Source organism: Oncorhynchus gorbuscha, unplaced genomic scaffold (genome assembly GCF_021184085.1).
Source record: "Oncorhynchus gorbuscha isolate QuinsamMale2020 ecotype Even-year unplaced genomic scaffold, OgorEven_v1.0 Un_scaffold_1315, whole genome shotgun sequence".
Lineage (NCBI taxonomy): Eukaryota > Metazoa > Chordata > Actinopteri > Salmoniformes > Salmonidae > Oncorhynchus > Oncorhynchus gorbuscha.
Genome location: NW_025746127.1, coordinates 120,665 through 143,785, shown reverse-complemented (window position 1 = coordinate 143,785; position 23,121 = coordinate 120,665). Strand labels below are relative to the sequence as shown.

General features: G+C 44.1%; 1 pseudogene; it reads right to left on the bottom strand.

The window, feature by feature from the left end:
* Positions 1 to 9,231: 9,231 nt before the first annotated feature.
* On the bottom strand, positions 9,232 to 20,151 carry LOC124022282 (annotated as a pseudogene).
* Between the last annotated feature and the right edge of the window lie 2,970 nt (positions 20,152 to 23,121).

Here is a 23,121-nt window from a genome sequence, read left to right as displayed (position 1 = left end):
ACACACTCAGGTAAAGTTCAGCATCCAAACCACTACACTATGCTGCTGTGCCGACTTGAGTGTTTCTTAATGGTGTTGTTCCAATCAGTTGTTTCTCCTAACCTTTGAATATGAGGCTGAGGCCTTTGAGGAACAGCTCACATAACAACTGTAAGTCTTAATCACTTGATGAAGCCCACAGTGACCACATGACTAGTGGTGAATCTCAGTTGTATTTCCTTGATTCCTTGTGTCTTCTATCCTCACCTGTCTACACAAGGCTTTGAAGGACTAGATCTGAGGTTCGTCCTCCCTAACCTTTTCCTCAATTGAGATTCACCCTATGACTGAAAGATACAAACTGAGACTTACCTACACAGAAGACATTTAGCCTCAGGACTTCTAAAGGGAGGGACATGCGAGTGCTTGAATCACTGTGGACTTGTGTCTGAACCAAAAAGGCCTCGGAGTTGAATAGTAAAGAAGTTAGCATTGACGCTAAAGAAGTTAGCATTGACTCTAAAGAAGTTAGCATTGATGCTAAATAAGTTAGCATTGATGCTATATAAGTTAGCATTGATGCTAAATAAGTTAGCATTGATGTTAAAGACGTTAGCATTGATGTTATCTATCCCCACTTATGATGAACATGTGCGTTGGGCTTGGTGTCAGATAGTATTTTTAGTTTGAACAATTTTTGTTTATATAAAAAATTAAATGTCTGTGTCCACAGGCTGTTTTGTTCTATTATACTACTGTGGTAGTTTTGTGGGTTTTAAAATACTTTAATGCGTGAGAAAAAGGTGCTCAGAGAAGGAATATTTGCACTGGATGTAGAAGTTGGATATTTAGAGGAAAGGAAGGGGAAATCCTTGACACACACTGATGTACCAATCAGATATCAGATGAATGAAAGAATCCCCCAGACAGAACCAATAATGAAACAGTAGCACAACTGATTATACACTCTAATTTCAGAGGAAAAGTGAACAGATTCCTTTGACTTTTGCAAACTAAAATGTTTCCAATTTTGCATGTTGTTGATTCAGTTGGATTTTATACAGATGGAACAAACTGGAATTCCAAGAGGACACACCATGATGTGTTAAGAGGGAAGGTATCATTTACCACATACAATTGAATTACTGGTTTCCACTTTTAAAAAGCACATAGCATATTAGAGTCATCAACTTTGGTGAGAACAGTCTGTGAGCTGACAAGTGTACAGAAGGGACGATGCTACTGGGTCCAGACAGACTGACGTCTGTCAATCACGCGTAGCGAATGTTACAGCTTTAACCTATAGGCCTGCCTACAACATACATGTTCCAGCTTTAGCCTATAGGCCTGCCTAGTACCTACAATTACACACGTGTTGCATGCATGACACCAGTGTTACGCAAGCTCCTGCTGTTGTTCGCTGCAAAGCCTTCTTCTATGGTTGAGACATACTTATTGTGGAGTGTTAGAACTGACAGGGAGATATATTTACACTAGTTACATGTACGTACTCTCTCTTTACTCTCTGTGTCAAAGAGTTAGGCAACATTTAAGAATTGTTTAAAAAAGTACGAGATTAATAATTGGTTATTATAGAAAAACGATATGAGCTTCAACTGAATGAGTGCCTTTTATAGACAAGTCTATTTATTCAGTAATGTTCAGGGAGATATTTGTTACAGAAAATGTTACTGTGTGTAATGAAAGGACTTCCTCCTTAGGTCAATTCAACAGCTGTGACTTCCTGTTTTCATTCTTTCCTAGATGAATACATTTCAGTACTATGTTCCATGGCTTTATGTCTTGGAAACAGTTCTCCTCTTCCATTTGCGCATTGCAGTTTTATTTCCAATCACAACTAAACTAGGGTTATAGCTAATTGTCTAATGACAATATTTCCATTTTAGCAGTTATGTCACAAAAAATGTTCTATAAAAAGATATTAGTTGTTTCCATTTGCCTTAATGTAGAATTAGGGCATATAGTATATCTGAACGTTCCTACACTGTTGACTTTTATTGAGGTGTAGTGGTTACAGTCAGCTAGATAGCTCGTTTTTAAAGTGCATAATTCCAGTTTACATTTGGAATTGTGTAGAGAGTTGTATGATGATTCTACACAGTCACAAACATTCACTGTGATGGAAACAGCCATTGTCGACTAAACATGAAAGAATATATGCTTGCAGCAACACAAAGCCACAACAAAACAGTCACACACCTACACGTATATGTCTTTCTCATGGAGAACTTACAATTTGGTATGAAACTATCCAGCACCTTATACACCATTAGTAGCATGCGTCTTTCATTGAGGAAAACCAGAACATTAACAGTGAGAAAGTATATTCTTTCAGCCTTTTTCTCAGATGCTCATTTTGAGTATTGTAACTCTGAGTACATGTAAAGTAATAATGGGGGAAGAATGCTGTAAAATGATGTAAATGTCACAACGATGTGTTTTATGTCTTTCACTTGTTGGTATTTTGTATAGAATAGTGTATTATAGGTTAAACAAAGCAGTGTTATTCTATGGAAATTGTAATTTAAGTGAAAACCAAACCATGGTTTAAAAAAATGTCTACAGATGTGGCGTGTTATGTTATGGATAAAGGGAGATTCATTTGATTTGAATGCTCAGAGGCTTAGCATTTGTTATGTTTTATTGTTTTTCCTCTGCACATGACTTGAAACACATTAGGATAGACGGAGTGGTCGATGTAACCACCTAGGACTGGATTCAATCTGTATCGCTGAAGTTCAGCGTTTTAGCGTGATTGAAAATGTTCCTGCATTAGCATAGACTGCATTCATGGTAAACACTGCATATGTCGGCTCCATCTGAAATGATCTGTAACGCTTCAGCCCCTAGTACTCCTATGGAACCTTCAGCAGCCTTTCATTACATTGCACTCAATAAAACATGGAGTGTGTCCCAAATGGCACCCTATTCCCTACAGAGTGCACTACTTCTTCTTCTTCTTTTTTTTTACCAGGACCCATAGAGTCCAAAAGTAGTGCACTGTGTAGGGAATAGGGTGCCATTTGGGATGCAACCCGTGTTTTCTGTGATTGGCTATATTATCTCCTTCTCCCCCACTGCTGTACTGTAAGTCAGTGTGGGACTTGGTCACAAGCACATCCAGACTCGGTGAGCTTTTCTTGCGTCTTCGCCCCTCTAACAACAACTGTATGTATGAACATCTGGCAATAAAAGATCTCTTAAGAAACATTCAGAGACACTGTGTGAATTCTGTTGTGTGAGGGGGAAAAAACATCTGATTCTTTGTGTTAAATGTGTTCTGGTAATAATCGCAGAACAACTATTAGTAGTCTGGACCTTTACTGTATCTGATGGGAGTATACTGAATTCATGTCCATCATTTACACTCCTGTCAATGATGTTGCACCTGGAACCCTGTTCCCCTGGTTGCACTGTAGCCTAGAGTTGTCTACACTACATGTGACCAACCTAAAAGTACTTGTTACATTTTGAATGCTTAGCAGGACAGGAAAATGGTCCAATTCACACACTTAACTATAGCATCCCTGGTCATCCCTACTACCTCTGATCTGGCAGACTCACTCAACACAAATGCTTTGTTTGTAAATGATGTCTGAGTGTTGGAGTGGTGCCCCTGGCTATAGGTAAATGATGTCTGAGTGTTGGAGTGTGCCCTGGCTATAGGTAAATGATGTCTGAGTGTTGGAGTGTGCCCCTGGCTATAGGTAAATGATGTCTGAGTGTTGGAGTGTGCCCCTGGCTATAGGTAAATGATGTCTGAGTGTTGGAGTGGTGCCCCTGGCTATAGGTAAATGATGTCTGAGTGTTGGAGTGTGCCCCTGGCTATAGGTAAATGATGTCTGAGTGTTGGAGCGTGCCCCTGGCTATAGGTAAATGATGTCTGAGTGTTGGAGTGTGCCCCTGGCTATAGGTAAATGATGTCTGAGTGTTGGAGTGGTGCCCCTGGCTATAGGTAAATGATGTCTGAGTGTTGGAGTGTGCCCCTGGCTATAGGTAAATGATGTCTGAGTGTTGGAGTGTGCCCCTGGCTATAGGTAAATGATGTCTGAGTGTTGGAGTGTGCCCCTGGCTATAGGTAAATGATGTCTGAGTGTTGGAGCGTGCCCCTGGCTATAGGTAAATGATGTCTGAGTGTTGGAGTGTGCCCCTGGCTATAGGTAAATGATGTCTGAGTGTTGGAGTGTGCCCCTGGCTATAGGTAAATGATGTCTGAGTGTTGGAGTGTGCCCCTGGCTATAGGTAAATGATGTCTGAGTGTTGGAGTGTGCCCCTGGCTATAGGTAAATGATGTCTGAGTGTTGGAGTGTGCCCCTGGCTATAGGTAAATGATGTCTGAGTGTTGGAGTGTGCCCCTGGCTATAGGTAAATGATGTCTGAGTGTTGGAGTGTGCCCCTGGCTATAGGTAAATGATGTCTGAGTGTTGGAGTGTGCCCCTGGCTATAGGTAAATGATGTCTGAGTGTTGGAGTGTGCCCCTGGCTATAGGTAAATGATGTTTGAGTTGGAGTGTGCCCCTGGCTATAGGTAAATGATGTCTGAGTGTTGGAGTGTGCCCCTGGCTATAGGTAAATGATGTCTGAGTGTTGGAGTGTGCCCCTGGCTATAGGTAAATGATGTCTGAGTGTTGGAGTGTGCCCCTGGCTATAGGTAAATGATGTCTGAGTGTTGGAGTGTGCCCCTGGCTATAGGTAAATGATGTCTGAGTGTTGGAGTGTGCCCCTGGCTATAGGTAAATGATGTCTGAGTGTTGGAGTGTGCCCCTGGCTATAGGTAAATGATGTCTGAGTGTTGGAGTGTGCCCCTGGCTATAGGTAAATGATGTCTGAGTGTTGGAGTGTGCCCCTGGCTATAGGTAAATGATGTCTGAGTGTTGGAGTGTGCCCCTGGCTATAGGTAAATGATGTCTGAGTGTTGGAGTGTGCCCCTGGCTATAGGTAAATGATGTCTGAGTGTTGGAGTGTGCCCCTGGCTATAGGTAAATGATGTCTGAGTGTTGGAGCGTGCCCCTGGCTATAGGTAAATGATGTCTGAGTGTTGGAGGCGTGCCCCTGGCTATAGGTAAATGATGTCTGAGTGTTGGAGTGTGCCCCTGGCTATAGGTAAATGATGTCTGAGTGTTGGAGTGTGCCCCTGGCTATAGGTAAATGATGTCTGAGTGTTGGAGTGTGCCCCTGGCTATAGGTAAATGATGTCTGAGTGTTGGAGTGTGCCCCTGGCTATAGGTAAATGATGTCTGAGTGTTGGAGTGTGCCCCTGGCTATAGGTAAATGATGTCTGAGTGTTGGAGTGTGCCCCTGGCTATAGGTAAATGATGTCTGAGTGTTGGAGTGTGCCCCTGGCTGAGTGTTGGATGTGCCCTGGCTATAGGTAAATGATGTCTGAGTGTTGGAGTGTGCCCCTGGCTATAGGTAAATGATGTCTGAGTGTTGGAGTGTGCCCCTGGCTATAGGTAAATGATGTCTGAGTGTTGGAGTGCCCCTGGCTATAGGTAAATGATGTCTGTAAATGATGTCTGTGCCCCTGGCTATAGGTAAATGATGTCTGAGTGTTGGAGTGGTGCCCCTGGCTATAGGTAAATGATGTCTGAGTGTTGGAGTGTGCCCCTGGCTATAGGTAAATGATGTCTGAGTGTTGGATTGTGCCCCTGGCTATAGGTAAATGATGTCTGAGTGTTGGAGTGTGCCCCTGGCTATAGGTAAATGATGTCTTAGTGTTGGAGTGTGCCCCTGGCTATAGGTATAAATGATGTCTGAGTGTTGGAGTGTGCCCCTGGCTATAGGTAAATGATGTCTGAGTGTTGGAGTGGTGCACCTGGCTATAGGTAAATGATGTCTGAGTGTTGGAGTGTGCCCCTGGCTATAGGTAAATGATGTCTGAGTGTTGGAGCGTGCCCCTGGCTATAGGTAAATGATGTCTGAGTGTTGGAGCGTGCCCCTGGCTATAGGTAAATGATGTCTGAGTGTTGGAGTGTGCCCCTGGCTATAGGTAAATGATGTCTGAGTGTTGGAGTGTGCCCCTGGCTATAGGTAAATGATGTCTGAGTGTTGGAGTGTGCCCCTGGCTATTCGTAAATTAAAAACAAGGCATTTGTGCCGTGCCGTCTGCTTAATACAAGGAATTTGAAATTATTTATACTTTTAATACTTAAGTATATTTTAGCAATTACATTTACTTTTGATACTTAAGTACTTTTAAAACCAAATACTTTTGGACTTTTACTCAAGTAGTATTTTACTGGGTGACTTTCACTTTTACTTGAGTCTTTTTCTATTAAGGTATGTTTACTTTTACTCAAGTATGACAATGTGGTACTTTTTCCACCACTGCCAACAGAGGGGATAAGGGACAAGGCTAACCAACAGAGAGGGTATGGGACAAGGCTAACCAACAGGGAGGGTATGGGACAAGGCTAACCAACAGAGAGGGTATGGTACAAGGCTAACCAACAGAGAGGTTATGGGACAAGGCTAACCAACAGGGAGGGTATGGGACAAGGCTAACCAACAGGGAGGGCTAACCAACAGAGAGGGTATGGGACAAGGCTAACCAACAGGGAGGGTATGGGACAAGGCTAACCAACAGGGAGGGTATGGGACAAGGCTAACCAACAGAGAGGGTATGGCACAAGGCTAACCAACAGGGAGGGTATGGGACAAGGCTAACCAACAGGGAGGGTATGGGACAAGGCTAACCAACAGGGAGGGCTAACCAACAGAGAGGGTATGGGACAAGGCTAACCAACAGGGAGGGTATGGGACAAGGCTAACCAACAGGGAGGGTATGGTACAAGGCTAACCAACAGAGAGGGTATGGGACACGGCTAACCAACAGAGAGGGTATGGGACAAGGCTAACCAACAGAGAGGGTATGGGACAAGGCTAACCAACAGAGAGGGTATGGGACAAGGCTAACCAACAGGGAGGGTATGGTACAAGGCTAACCAACAGAGAGAGTATGGGACAAGGCTAACTGACAGAGAGGGTATGGGACAAGGCTAACCAACAGAGAGGGTATGGGACAAGGCTAACCAACAGAGAGAGTATGGGACAAGGCTAACCAACAGAGAGGGTATGGGACAAGGCTAACCAACAGAGAGGGTATGGGACAAGGCTAACCAACAGAGATGTTATGGTACAAGGCTAACCAACAGAGAGGGTATGGGACAAGGCTAACCAACAGAGAGGGAATGGGACAAGGCTAACCAACAGTGAGGGTATGGGACAAGGCTAACCAACAGAGAGGGTATGGGACAAGGCTAACCAACAGGGAGGGTATGGGACAAGGCTAACCAACAGAGAGGGTATGGGACAAGGCTAACCAACAGAGAGGGTATGGGACAAGGCTAACCAACAGAGAGGGTATGGGACAAGGCTAACCAACAGAGAGGGTATGGGACAATGCTAACCAACAGAGAGGGAATGGGACAAGGCTAACCAACAGAGAGGGTATGGGACAAGGCTAACCAACAGAGAGGGTATGGGACAAGGCTAACCAACAGGGAGGGTATGGGACAAGGCTAACCAACAGAGAGGGTATGGGACAAGGCTAACCAACAGAGGGCTCTGAATCAGGACAGAAACAACCGCTGACAGTGTGTATGGGTTCCTCTGGTGGTGACTGACTAGTGCTGCAGCCCAACTATGTCAAGGCAAAAAAAATAAACTTTCAACAATGTCAATGAGAAGGTGAGATTATTTGTGGGGGATTGATTGGTATAAAACTAATGTTAAAAAATATATATTTTGTTTATCTCAATTATGTTTATACTTCTCAATGCCACAGATTTCCCCCCATTTCTTTTGTCTGTGAGAAGTTGATATCCAATACAAACCACAAAGACACATTAAAATGGACAAGAAAAGTTGAACCTCTTTATTTTCAGTCCACATTAGCCAAGCTGTAATTCACTTATCCACACGGATCACTAAACTGCTCCAGAGTTTATACAGGATCATGACACATACCAATACCCTTGTTCAGGTGTTCACACATAATCAGCACACAAAACTCCTATTTGGTCTTGTTTAATGCGTCTATGTCCACAGGTGTTATGGATATTTAAACATGATAACAGTTTGTGTTTTTTATAAACTGTAAGCAGAGAGGAGAGGATGAACAACTAGCTCAAAAAAAGGAAACAGGAAAAACTACTACTACAGAAAAGCACAGAAAAATTCAAAAAGATGAGTCAGCTGAATGTGTGAATCCTTGTTTATATCTGGTTCAAACCCCAGTCATTTGTTCTGATCTTGTCCACATTCTCAGAAACCTGTCTCCACATGGTAGTAAAATGTGTCTTGTATCTGTCCACCAATTGCATTGTGACCAGATTTCCTGGTCCCTCCCTGTATGCAAATGTTTTGAGAGCTATTCTTTCAAAATAATATACATTTATTATTTTAAGACACACATTGATGCCATAAGACAAAGGTGCTAAATGTCAATATTTTAGAAGGTGTTATAATTGTGATTTAAATGGATTCACTGTCCATATGTCTACACTTGTAAGATATCCAGACACAATGTGTGTCTAACTACCTCCGGGGTGGTCAGGAAGATCTGGTCACAATGTGTGTCTAACTACCTCCGGGGTGGCCAGGAAGATCTGGTCACAATGTGTGTCTAACTACCTCCGGGGTGGTCAGGAAGATCTGGTCACAATGTGTGTCTAACTACCTTGGGGGGTGGTCAGGAAGATCTGGTCACAATGTGTGTCTAACTACCTCCAGGAAGATCTGGGGTGGTCAGGAAGATCTGGTCACAATGTGTGTCTAACTACCTCCGGGGTGGTCAGGAAGATCTGGTCACAATGTGTGTCTAACTACCTCCGGGGTGGTCAGGAAGATCTGGTCACAATGCCTTTTTAAATCATCTACACCGGTCTGAAAATGTGGGCACAATCAGAATGTGGACATGATCAAGACAAAGGATACATGATGTTGTAACCAGGTAGAAACAGTGCTTTAGGGAATCCAGTACAACCTCAGACATGATCTGCTCTATACAATTGGTGAACTAATAGCAAGGGCACATATCAATTATTACATCATGTGTCTGTCTCCTGATCTCATTATTCAAACCTATCAATATATAGTATTTTCCCTGAACAAATTTTGCACAGTACCTTACAATTGTTTAGATAAATGACATATTGGAGTATTCCCTTTCTAACAGAATGATTGACTTTGTAAAACCCCCAGAACGGACAAGTTGTCAAGCAGAAAGAAAGCATATGTATTCATTTTTGTAGTGCTACATTTACAACATTTGAGTTAGTCTTAATTTTTTTGCATAATTTTTTGTGTTTGCAGTTTGGTGTATGGCTGCAATGAAGTATGGCAAATGTCTGTCGTATATCAGCACCAAAAGACTGTTTTCTGGCCAGACATTTGATGACTTGTATTGTATGGTGTAGAAATAGTACATAGCAAAAATGTGCAATGCAGCTCAATCCTTTTTGCCTGCAAGGTGATTACATTTTACAAAACAGCAAAGAGAAACAATGCTAACAGCACATTACTAGACAAATAAAGCTGGTCAACACAGTCAGTACAAGTCTGCTCCGTGTTCCCTTGTGATTCAACTACTCCTTCTGTATCCCGGGTTTATTGTTAACGGGTTGCTTTCTGGTCATCTGAGAGGGATACAAAACCACTAGGAGCTGAAAGTCAGACCTGTTACACAGTGAGCGCTCGCTTGGTACAGTAATGTACTTGCCCAAGATTTGACAATAAAACATGTTTTTCAAGTTTTTTCAAAAGATTTTGTTCCAATTTAAAAAATGAAAAAAGGTAGAATGACAGTCTGGTTGCATCCAGGTTACCTTCATTTAAAAACAGGTTACGGGGGGAGATCACTTATCACTTAACTTGATCATTTGGGGTTTGTCTAAAAAGCATTAATATAGTTATAGAAAAACAAAAACCCAGATTGTAGCTTCGATTAGCCAGAGTGCGGGAACTAAAGGTTCCCATTCTTACAAAATACTTTACTTTTTAATCTCAGTTATTCAAGAAGTTATATTAATATATAGCACCAGCCTGTAGATCACAAGTCTTGGGGATGTATGTTCTGAAAGAGACAATGTGGTGGTGAACTAAATAGCATAACCCAGACAGCAGTGAGACAAAATGCTGAATTCCCCAAAGAACTAAAAGTGCAGTCCCACTCCAGCAAATTCCCAGACCCAAGCTATCTAACCCCGGCCACAGAACACCTCTCCTCTCCTCTTCTACCACCTCTATGCCAACTGATGAGGTGCTTCAAGCATTTCCATGAGGAACGTGTCGATAGGGGTGTCACCAATCAGCTTGAAGAAGAACAGGTGCTCCAAACACTTCAAGCCAATAGAACGCAGTGCTGGCAGCCTGAGGAGGAGCTTAGCAAACCTGAGGGAGAGGGGTGAAGAGTGAGGGAATGAAATAACAGGACATTAATAAGCTACATGAATGCAGCAGCAACACTCCAGGGTCCGTTAGCAGCACAACCACAGGAGAGCAGATTAGTATGTATTGTTTTACACACAATACAAATGTAATGAGATACTAGTACTAATTCATGTAGCACATGAATGCCTACCTTCCCTGCTGCTCGGGGTATTTCTGCTTGCAGTAGGCTTCCAGTGACGCATAGACCTTCTCTCTCAGGAGCTCCACCTCTCCGGTGTTGGACAGACCTTTAGCGTCTGAGGGAGGGACTCAACAGTTATTAACAGTAAAGGTGCAGAGGTAACATTGTGTACGAGGGACTAATGGTAACAATAGAGCACCTGGGTTGAAGAGGACGATGGCTCGGAGGCAGCCCAGCTCTGTCTTGTCCATCTGCATGTCTCTCATCTTACTGACCAGCTCAGTGAGAACCCTACAGGAGGCCGGAAAGAGAGGTGGAGAGAGTTGTCTACATAGATGTACACTAGGTGTGTGTGTGTGTGTGTGTGTGTAGGTTATTACCGGTCAAATATGGCTCCCACCTCAGCACTCTGCACACTCTCCCTGTGGGGGTCAATTACAGCGTGTTATCACATGATGATGATCACAGAATTTAATACAACACTGTTATTATATACCTCTATGGTAATTATGCTATTATTATTTTGTACGTTTTCCCTATTAGTGGTTAATGTTATGAGAAGCTAATCCTAGGTCTGAGCCGAGGGGTAACTTAGCCACATACTCTGTGCCCAGCTGTCAAAGACGGCAGCCACCCCCAGCACTGTGTGCCTACCTGTCAAAGACGGCCGCCACCTCTGGACTGTGTGCCTACCAGTCAAAGACGGCCGCCACCTCTGGACTGTGTGCCTACCAGTCAAAGACGGCCGCCACCTCTGGACTGTGTGCCTACCAGTCAAAGACGGCCGCCACCTCTGGACTGTGTGCCTACCTGTCAAAGACGGCCGCTACCTCTGGACTGTGTGCCTACCTGTCAAAGACGGCCGCCACCTCTGGACTGTGTGCCTACCAGTCAAAGACGGCCGCCACCTCTGGACTGTGTGCCTACCTGTCAAAGACGGCCGCCACCTCTGGACTGTGTGCCTACCTGTCAAAGACGGCCGCCACCTCTGGACTGTGTGCCTACCTGTCAAAGACGGCCGCCACCTCTGGACTGTGTGCCTACCTGTCAAAGACGGCCGCCACCTCTGGACTGTGTGCCTACCTGTCAAAGACGGCCGCCACCTCTGGACTGTGTGCCTACCTGTCAAAGAAGGCCGCCACCTCTGGACTGTGTGCCTACCTGTCAAAGATGGCCGCCACCTCTGGACTGTGTGCCTACCTGTCAAAGACGGCCGCCACCTCTGGACTGTGTGCCTACCTGTCAAAGACGGCCGCCACCTCTGGACTGTGTGGCTACATGTCAAAGACGGCCGCCACCTCTGGACTGTGTGCCTACCTGTCAAAGATGGCCGCCACCCCAGCACTGTGTGCCTACCTGTCAAAGATGGCCGCCACCCCAGCACTGTGTGCCTACCTGTCAAAGACGGCCACCACCTCTGGACTGTGTGCCTACCTGTCAAAGAAGGCCGCCACCTCTGGACTGTGTGGCTACATGTCAAAGAAGGCCGCCACCTCTGGACTGTGTGCCTACCTGTCAAAGACGGCCGCCACCTCTGGACTGTGTGCCTACCTGTCAAAGATGCCACCTCTGGACTGTGCCACAAAGATGGCCGCCACCCCAGCACTGTGTGCCTACCTGTCAAAGATGGCCGCCACCCCAGCACTGTGTGCCTACCTGTCAAAGATGGCCGCCACCCCAGCACTGTGTGCCTACCTGTCAAAGATGGCCGCCACCCCAGCACTGTGTGCCTACCTGTCAAAGATGGCCGCACTGTGTGCCTACCTGTCAAAGACGGCCGCCACCCCTGCACTGTGTGCCTACCTGTCAAAGACGGCCACCACCTCTGGACTGTGTGCCTACCTGTCAAAGATGGCCGCCACCCCAGCACTGTGTGCCTTCCTGTCAAAGATGGCCGCCACCCCTGCACTGTGTGCCTTCCTGTCAAAGATGGCCGCCACCCCTGCACTGTGTGCCTACCTGTCAAAGATGGCCGCCACCCCTGCACTGTGTGCCTACCTGTCAAAGATGGCCGCCACCCCTGCACTGTGTGCGTTGTCCCGGTGTAGCTCATTGGCCAGCAGGACCCCGTCCTTCACAGCGATGGAGCGGTGTGAGAAGGAGGCGATCAGAAGTTCATTCCACCCTGACACACACAGGAGAAAAAGAGAGGGGAGAAGACAGGAGTGGAGCAGAGGAGGGAGAAGAGACCGAAGGGACGGGACAGATACACAGGACGGAAGAGCAGAGATGATCAGAGAAGGGAGGAGGAGAGACCTCATCAACAACCTCTGGGGCATTTGCTACTGTGTCCAGCAGTCTATCATGTATCAAATGATAGACCATGGAATGCTTGTTGCTCACTTACTCTACATTAGTGGAGCTTCAAATGAGTGGATTCGGCTATTTCAACATTTCTGCTACAATAGCCCCCTGACGAAGGACAGTAAAGACATTTCTGCTACAATAGCCCCCTGACAGTAAAGACATTTCTGCTACAATAGCCCCCTGACGAAGGACAGTAAAGACATTTCTGCTACAATAGCCCCCTGACAGTAAATACATTTCTGCTACAATAGCCCCCTGACGAATCCCTGGTAAAGACATTTCTGATACAATAGCCCCTGACAGTAAAGACATTTCTGATACAATAGCCCCCTGACAGTAAAGACATTTCTGATACAATAGCCCCTGACAGTAAAGACATTTCCCCCCCTGACAGTAAAGACATTTCTGATACAATAGCCCCTGACAGTAAAGACATTTCTGATACAATAGCCCCCTGACAGTAAAGACATTTCTGATACAATAGCCCCCTGACAGTAAAGACATTTCTGATACAATAGCCCCCTGACAGTAAAGACATTTCTGATACAATAGCCCCCTGACAGTAAAGACATTTCTGCTACAATAGCCCCCTGACAGTAAAGACATTTCTGCTACAATAGCCCCCTGACAGTAAAGACATTTCTGCTACAATAGCCCCCTGACGAGCCCCAATAGCCCCCTGACAGTAAAGACATTTCTGCTACAATAGCCCCTGACAGTAAAGACATTTCTGATACAATAGCCCCCTGACAGTAAAGACATTTCTGATACAATAGCCCCCTGGCGAAGGACAGTAAAGACATTGCAACACTGCCTGGTACGGCAATTGCTTGGCCTCTGACCGCAAGGCACTACAGAGGGTAGTGGGTACGGCCCAGTACATCACTGGCGCTAAGCTGCCTGCCATCGAGGACCTCTACACCAGGCGGTGTCAGAGGAAGGCCCTAAAATGTATCAAAGACCCCAGCCACCCCAGTCAGACTGTTCTCTCTACTATCGCATGGCAAGCGGTACCGGAGTGCCAAGTCTAGGACAAAAAGGCTTCTCAATCATTTTTACCCCCAAGCCATAAGAGTCCTGAACAGGTAATCAAATGGCCATCCGGACTATTTGTATTGTGTGCCCCCCACAACCCCCTGCTGCTCCTCTGTTTATCATATATGCATAGTCACTTTAACTATATACATTCATGTACATACTACCTCAATTGGGCCGACCAACCAGTGCTCCCGCTCATTGGCTAAGCGGGCTATCTGCATTGTGTCCCACCCACCAACCTCTCTTCTATGCTACTGCTACTCTCTGTTCATCATATATGCATAGTCACTTTAACCATATCTACATGTACATACTACCTCAATCAGCCCGACTAACCGGTGTCTGTATGTAGCCTTGCTATGTGCATGTAATACAATTGATAGCGGTTAGGAATAATCTCACAATAGGGGCAGCTCCTTCTCTATGATCAGTCGTTTTGGGCTCCTCACTGGTAGATACATGTACACTATCATATGCACTACCCTGGTTGCCTCTCGAATGAATACGGGAACAGAACATCACTTGTAAACTCTATTCTTTGAGACAGTGCATATCACATCCAGCCTCCTGGTGTCTCCCTCCCTCCAGACAATGGTACCTGCACGCAGGAGGATGACCTGGTCGTCCAGGGGCAGCTCAGAGAAGTGAGGGATCCTCTTGGCCCACTCCACCAACGCAAACAGCTGCTTGTCTGCGGTCTGGCAGATGTTTGTCACCGCATCATGGGGCTAAAACACAAAAAAAGATACAAAAATCCCACAAACTGCAATAACAGACCCTAAAAGCCAATGCTGAAGCTAGAAATAATGCAATAATCACAAGTAGGAAAGAAAACACTTTTAAACGCCATGCTAAAGAGACAGCAGTTTATGTAACGTTTTTAAAGAATATTCACCCCAAGAGCTGAGTAGTAGGCTATGAATCAGAGGCAGATAACTCCTTTAACTGACACAAAAATTTCCGGAAACTTTTCCGGGTGGGGACTCCTGAGTTAGGAATAAACACAGAAGAACTCCTCCAACCGGTATTTCCGGGAATTTTGCAACCCTAATACTGATCCAGTCAACAGTATAGCCCTGTATACTCACAGAGCTACCAGCGGAGCCTGTATCAGAGTGGAGCTCCGCCCTCTGCTCCACGGACGTCTCTGCCTCCAAGATCTTCTCCACGGGCATCTCCTCGTTCACAGCACTGCTGCACTCCAGTCCCTCCTCTCGCTCCCTGATCCTCTGACGCTCCTCCTGGACTGCTGCACCCCGCCACGCATCCAACCACACCACAGAGCCAGGAGGGGAGAGACGGGAGACAGGAAGAGGGCGTGGGTTAATAGGAGAGAGGGGCGGGAGGGAGTCACAAGGTTAGAAAAGACAAAGTGACAGAAGAAAGGAAAGGAGGAAGTTGTGCCCATCTTAACTCCTGTTAGGCTTCATCAAACAGGGTGAAAGGTCAAATTGGTATACTTTCATATAACAATGCATTCATTTCTTAGCCAATGTGTTGTGAGAATTAGCCTACCAGTGTGTGCCAAGAATTTGTTATTTAATTGCACTCTCTCAATACCACATCCAATCATATAATTTATCATCTCTCCATTCTCCCAATGTCTTTATCCTTACATTTCTGACGTTCATCTTGGACCACTATAGAAAGAGGGAGAGAAAGAATAGGGAAAAGAAAAGGAAGAGAGAGGTTAGTTATATGAACCTACCCCCATATGCTCTACCCTGTTTTGTTAAGGACTTTGAAAACAACGTACCATCCCCCACACAATCCAATGATCAAATAGAAGTTATTGTCAAAGGTTTCACTGGGCTAGGTCTATATTCAACATAATTCAAGCATTTCATCAAATGATTCTGGCCTTTGAACTATACCATTTTACAACAGTCTACGTCACAAATCAATTTAAAATGTAATTCATTAAAGAAAATGTAGTCAAGTTTGAGATTCTGCAGGTATAAAAAACACATTTCTCAATCGCTCCCTCCAATTTTTTTCATGTTGCCCTTTCAAAAGCACTCCTACAAACTCTCAAAGTTGAAAAATATGGATGGCCCAAAACCATTAGGCTCTGCTCCAAATGTTCAGTCCCTCCCTTCCCTCTTCATGATAATAGACAGACGTCCAGTCCTTCTCTACCTTCCCTCTTCATGATAATAGACAGATGTTCAGTCCTTCTCTACCTTCCCTCTTCATGATAATAGACAGACGTTCAGTCCTTCTCTACCTTCCCTCTTCATGATAATAGACAGACGTTCAGTCCTTCTCTACCTTCCCTCTTCATGATAATAGACAGACGTTCAGTCCTTCTCTACCTTCCCTCTTCATGATAATAGACAGATGTTCAGTCCTTCTCTACCTTCCCTCTTCATGATAATAGAGACAGATGTTCAGTCCTTTCTGATAATAGACCTTCCCTCTTCATGATAATAGACCGATGTTCAGTCCTTCTCTTCCCTATTCACCTTCCCTCTTCATGATAATAGACAGATGTTCAGTCCTTCTCTACCTTCCCTCTTCATGATAATAGACAGGCGTCCAGTCCTTCTCTACCTTCCTCTTCATGATAATAGACAGATGTTCAGTCCTTCCTTACCTTCCCTCTTCATGCCCACAGGCGTCCAGTCACTTCTGGTAGCGACAGTACTAGACAGCAGCGATAATAGACAGGCGTTCAGTCTGGCGATAATAGACAGACTTGTCCACCAGGCATTCTTTGTTATCCCTGATAATAGACAGGTGTAGCTCCCTCTTCAGGTCCTTGCGCACTGATAATAGACAGTTTGAAGAAGCCCTTGCAACCTTCACAGCTGTACACACCATAGTGCTTACCTGCCCTCTTCATGATAATAGGAAGGGGATGTTCAGACTTGTCACACCAACATTTTAAAAACGATACGACACCAGGCCAGCTAAAAACAAAACCTTTTTATCACAGACACACATTCATTCATACATGAATAAACTCATAAAGTAGTACCGCAGTGAACACATTTAAAATGAAAAAATAAAAGATATTCAATCAGTGACCTAGAATCCTGTTTGCCCCATCCCCCAGACGCTTGTTCCCGTTTTCTAAGAATTCACACTTCTACTCAATACAACACATTAAATGTAGCGTCACACTGATCACTGTATAATAGAATACTGCATAGAATGTCTGATTTGCAAAGTTGTGCAAAGGCCTACCTGTGATTTGTCTGGAGGAATATACATCAGTGGAGGCTGCTGAAGGGAGGACGGCTCATAATAATGACTGGAACTGTGCAAACGGAATGGCATCAAACACATAGAAAACATGTGTTAGATACCATTCTGCTCCAGCCATTACCATGAGCCCGTCCTTCTCAATAAGCTGCTACCAACCTCCAGTGATATACTGTACATGCATAATGATCTGCAAGTCATTGTCTCAGTAAGAGGAAAACACTGCATGAAACCTTAACTTTTCAGATAACAGGCACACGCGCACACACACACACACACACACACAACTTGCTGTCTCCCACAACACACACTGATCCCAACTTTTAAAAACGTTCAGCACCAAACAGAATTGAAGGAGTAGCAGAAAGAAATAGATTTGTTGATATAGTTTAGTCTTCCATCAGGCCAACAGTATATGAATCGTACCTTTTGAAGCACATCTCATGAGTAGCAGACCCTTTCCCCTTCTTCCTGTTCCAATCAAAATGCTCCTAAACCTACTGCCAAGGTACCCAGGTTGTTAGCTAGCTAGGTAACATGACTGAACAACATTGTTTGGTATCAAAACAATTATTAGTAACCCGGTATTAGTTTAAAATGGCTCGCAATTTATTTATTTGTATTATATGAAATGTGCGCAAAAGGCATCTCTGGTAATATGGGACATATTTTAGAGACAATACTTTTTTGCTGTAAAGCAGCAAGGATGCCTGTCGCCAAGCGGTCCTCCAATTTCCCTCTCTGACACTCAGCAGCTGCATGACCGTGAACTTGAAGTCTACTCAGACTGGTCTGTGCTCTTGGTTATAACAGGCGATGAAATGATACAGTACATCAACATTGCTCGCTGCTCAACATTGCTCGCTGCAATGTAAGAAATCTAACAACAGAAGACTCGTCAGGGTCTGAGTCTGCTTCCCCCGCTCGCCATCACGGCTAAATTATATTTAGGGAAAGCTAATAACAGGTGAGTGAGGGGCGGGCAGGTAGGTTAAGCTAAGAGAAGCAGGTGAGTGAGGGCGGGCAGGTAGGGAAAGCTAAGAATGAGTGAGGGGCGGGCAGGTAGGGAAGCAGGTGAGTGAGGGGCGGGCAGGTAGGGAAAGCTAAGAGAAGCAGGTGAGTGAGGGGCGGGCAGGTAGGGAAAGCTAAGAGAAGCAGGTGAGTGAGGGGCGGGCAGGTAGGGAAAGCTAAGAGAAGCAGGTGAGTGAGGGGCGGGCAGGTAGGGAAAGCTAAGAGAAGCAGGTGAGTGAGGGGCGGGCAGGTAGGGAAAGCTAAGAGAAGCAGGTGAGTGAGGGGCGGGCAGGTAGGGAAAGCTAAGAGAAGCAGGTGAGTGAGGGGCGGGCAGGTAGGGAAAGCTGAGTGAGAAAGCAGGTGAGTGAGGGGCGGGCAGGTAGGGAAAGCTAAGAGAAGCAGGTGAGTGAGGGGTGGGCAGGTAGGGAAAGCATAGAGAAGCAGGTGAGTGAGGGGCGGGCAGGTAGGGAAAGCTAAGAGAAGCAGGTGAGTGAGGGGCGGGCAGGTAGGGAAAGCGAAGAGAAGCAGGTGAGTGAGGGGCGGGCAGGTAGGAAAGCTAAGAGAAGCAGGTGAGTGAGGGGCGGGCAGGTAGGGAAAGCTAAGAGAAGCAGGTGAGTGAGGGGCGGGCAGGTAGGGAAAGCTAAGAGAAGCAGTATGCGCAGGTCACAGCTGCCACACGTGACCTGCGCATACAAGAGACTAGTGACTATTTCTAAAATTCAACTAAATTTATAAACAAAACTGACTTTATAAACATTTAATAACAGGCACATTCTTTAGAGGGCTGAAAGAGTCAGTAGTATCATATGAAACAGTACTACGGTATTCTAAGTATCATGATGTTTTGGTAGCGTGATATTACCGCGGTAATGGTATACACTATGTAGGAATGAGGACAGATTTTGTTTTTTGATGAGCAGTTACGTAGAGCTTCACTAATTAATGAATCTGCAGCGTTTCATGTGCCTTTATTGTTTCTATAGTGACATAGAATGAAACAGGCCAGTAAAGAACATTGGTTAGACTGATGGGGAGAGGTCAGGACACACAGCTGAAGACAGCTGACAAAAAGGATTATCCTCTCTGAATTTGCTGGGATTTAAAATAAGTCCCCGGCCCGACGTTTCACCTCTACTAACCCTGCTCTTAGTGCACAGCACTCACCAGAGGAGCGGTCTCCACAGATGGCACACATGCGTTTCTGGGAGAGCATTATCCCAGGGCTGTGTGCAGACATAGGCCTCAAGCCAAACGGGGGTTTGACATCATCCGAGCTGCTGATTGAGTGCATCCCCATTGTAGAGTTGATCTGTGCACAAACAAAAAGTGGAAGAAAAAAATATATAACAATGCTGTTATCATGACTGATTAAAAAAAATAAACATCTAGGCTACGTAGGCTAGCCTAAATGTCAGCCTTTCTGTGCACAGCAACAAACTTCAGCACTAGTCTGAGCTTGGAAATAATGCAAGAGAATAAACACATACATATCATTTAAAGAGTAGGATCATTTAAATGCAAAGATGAAAGCAAAACAAGGACCCTGGGTGTGTTTCTCACCTGGCTACTGCTAATAGGCCCATAACCCATGGAGGGTGCCACACCAGGGAGCCCAGTGAGGGGCTGATGACTGAGAAAGGCGAGCCAAAGGTGCTGGTGGGACTGTTGGAGGCTGAACTGGTGGGCTGATGCGATGACATGGCTATTGAGCTACCCAGCGGAGAGGAGGATGTTGAGTTGTCTGAAGGACAATAATCTGTTGGGGTTGAAGGTTACATTATCACAATTGATAACTATTTTTCAAGACTAGCTACATCATCATGTGGCCAGCGAAATGTATTCACATAAATGCCACTTGTAGGCCCCTAGCTACTTAGACAGCTGAAGATATTCAGCTGATTGTAAGACATTCAGTATTCTCACTGGTAATTATTTGATCTAACAACTTACCGTGCTTCTACACCCGCATTGCATTGCTTGCTGTTTGGGGTTTTAGGCTGGGTTTCTGTACAGCACTTTGAGATATCGGCTGATGTACGAAGGGCTATATAAATACATTTGATTTGATTTACCAGTAGCTAGCTAGTTAGGTTGTCCCTGCTAACTAGCTAGGTAACGTTAAACTGTTTAATTAAAACTAGAAAGGCCTAAATAACTGACATGTTAGCTTGCTAGCTACCATGGAATGGGGTATGCCCGGTACTGTAATAATGATAAATACTCCTTAATCGTATCAACTGACCTTAGATTTGACAGGCCTTCCTCCACATTACTAACGTTAGTTACTAGCTAGCTAAAATAAAACAAATGTCGTAGCTAGCTAGCTATGTTCGGTAGTTGGCTAACGAGTTGCCTCGCTAGGTAGTTACATTTAAGACGGTCAGTTGACTTTAGCTAGCTAAACATTTTTATAAACACTGGTGTCATCCAAGTGGACAAATGAGAGATCACTTTAATCCAGCGTTGGCAATGATAAAAAAAGCTAATATGTACTTCTGGTTTAGAAAGCAATGGCAAATTAGACCAGACGTTAGCTAACTTTAGTTAGCTAGCACGTAGCTACTGTATGTAAACTAAACAAATGTATACGATGATTGTAAGCAATTAAATATCACAGCAAGCATCAACCGTTTAAAAACTCACACCATGTTTCGCTAGATAACTTGCCGGCTAGCTAGCTGTTTCAAAATCATTGGTGGTAGCTAGCTAGCCAGCGAGCTAACGTTAGCTGTCTAGTTAACTAATGCTAATGTTGGCCTCAAAATATTATTTCGCGAGTTACAATTGGGGGAACGCAATATACTCACTAGAAACACCTTCGGCACATCGTTGTAGGTTACATAACTATTTGTAGTTGCATATTATTTGCGAAATCAAGAGACGGACCAAATGCGAGGTAATAGGCCTACACTCAAACCCCGTTTACTTGATGCTGTTGTTGTTTACACGGAAAGGAAGCCATGTTGGCTCAATGCCAGTGACAGTGTCTTTAGAGCCACAATGTCTCTGGGCAGAACAGTTGCAACATTCACCAGTGGTAGGACTAACGTTTCAATTTCCCTCTATATACTGTACCTAATATATTAAGGAAAATCAACAGATTCACAAATTAAACAACATTACATTTTACAAGTGTAACTAATATGAATATATGTAAATCAATGTAGACTACATCGATTGTGGACCTCAATTTGGGATATTTATCAGCTGATGATGAAAGATTATTCTGCAAAAGCCTCTTCCTAATACATTTCATGGTTGAATAATGGTGGTGGTTTGACAGGAGGACAGCTGGTTAAACTACATTTGACACATGCCTGTAAGACATTTAAACTGCTTTATTTCACAATGATTCTTAATCTCAAATATGTTTAGGGTTAAATAATCCTTTAAAAAAGTATAAAACATGCAACCAATATGGCTCAGTGTCTGTTTGTTTATTCACTTTTCTCATCACGTGATTATTTTGAGAGAAAATGCTAATTGTATATTTTGGTGTAGCCTATACAAATCCAGGAAGTTGAGGCTACTGTATATGCAAAGTTGGGTAAAGCAGCCTCGGGAGATGATAGAGGTTCAGTTAAGTCTTCTATTTTCTACTTTATTTGCTCGTTTTTTCCTGGTGGTTGTGTGCTTTATTCATGCTGATTTTGATTTTAAATTTGAGACATGTAACATGGGAATCATTCTCACATACAGCACCAGTCAAAAGTTTGAACACACCTACTCATTCCAGGGTTTTTCTTTATTTTTACTATTTTATACATTGTAGAATAATAGTGAAGACATCAAAGTATGAAATAATACATATGGAATGTTTTATTTTTTCAAGATTCAAAGTATCCCCCTTTACCTTGATGACAGCCCTACACACTCTTTGCATTCTCTCAACCAGCTTCACGAGGCAATCACCTTGAATGCTTTTCAATTAACAGGTGTGCCTTGTGTTTGAGCCAGTCCAATCAGTTGTGTTGTGACAAGGTAGGGATTTTTACCTACCTCATCCCCGTACTGTTTTTATTTATTTACTTTTCTGCTCTTTTGCACACCAATATCTCTACCTGTACATTTGACCATCTGATCATTTATCACTCCATTGTTAATCTCTACCCGCAAAATTGTAATTATTCGCCTACCTCTCATGCATTTTGCACTAGGGAGTTTTTCAATGTATATAGACTCTCTTTTTTTTAGGCTGGGTTTCTACTGTGTTATTGACTTGTTAATTGTTTACTCCATGTGTAACTCTGTGTTGTCTGTTCACACTGCTTTGCTTTATCTTGGCCTTGTTAATTGTTTACTCCATGTGTAACTCTGTGTTGTCTGTTCACACTGCTTTGCTTGCAAATGAGAACTGAGAACTTGTTCTCAACTAGCCTACCTGGTTAAATAAAGGTGTTCTCAACTAGCCTACCTGGTTAAATAAAGGTGTTCTCAACTAGCCTACCTGGTTAAATAAAGGTGTTCTCAACTAGCCTACCTGGTTAAATAAAGGTGTTCTCAACTAGCCTACCTGGTTAAATAAAGGTGTTCTCAACCAGCCTACCTGGTTAAATAAAGGTGTTCTCAACCAGCCTACCTGGTTAAATAAAGGTGTTCTCAACTAGCCTACCTGGTTAAATAAAGGTGTTCTCAACTAGCCTACCTGGTTAAATAAAGGTGTTCTCAACTAGCCTACCTGGTTAAATAAAGGTGTTCTTAACTAGCCTACCTGGTTAAATAAAGGTGTTCTCAACTAGCCTACCTGGTTAAATAAAGGTGATATAAAAAATAAAAAGGGATGGTATACAGAAGATAGCCCTATTTGGTATAAGACCAAGTCCATATTATGGCAAGAACATGACGATCAGTCAATGTGGAACATTTTAAGAACTTTAACAGTGCAGTCGCAAAAACCATCAAACACTATGATGAAACTGTCTCTCATGAGGACCACCACAGGAAAGAAAGACCCAGAGTTCATTAGAGTTACCAGCTTCAGAAAAT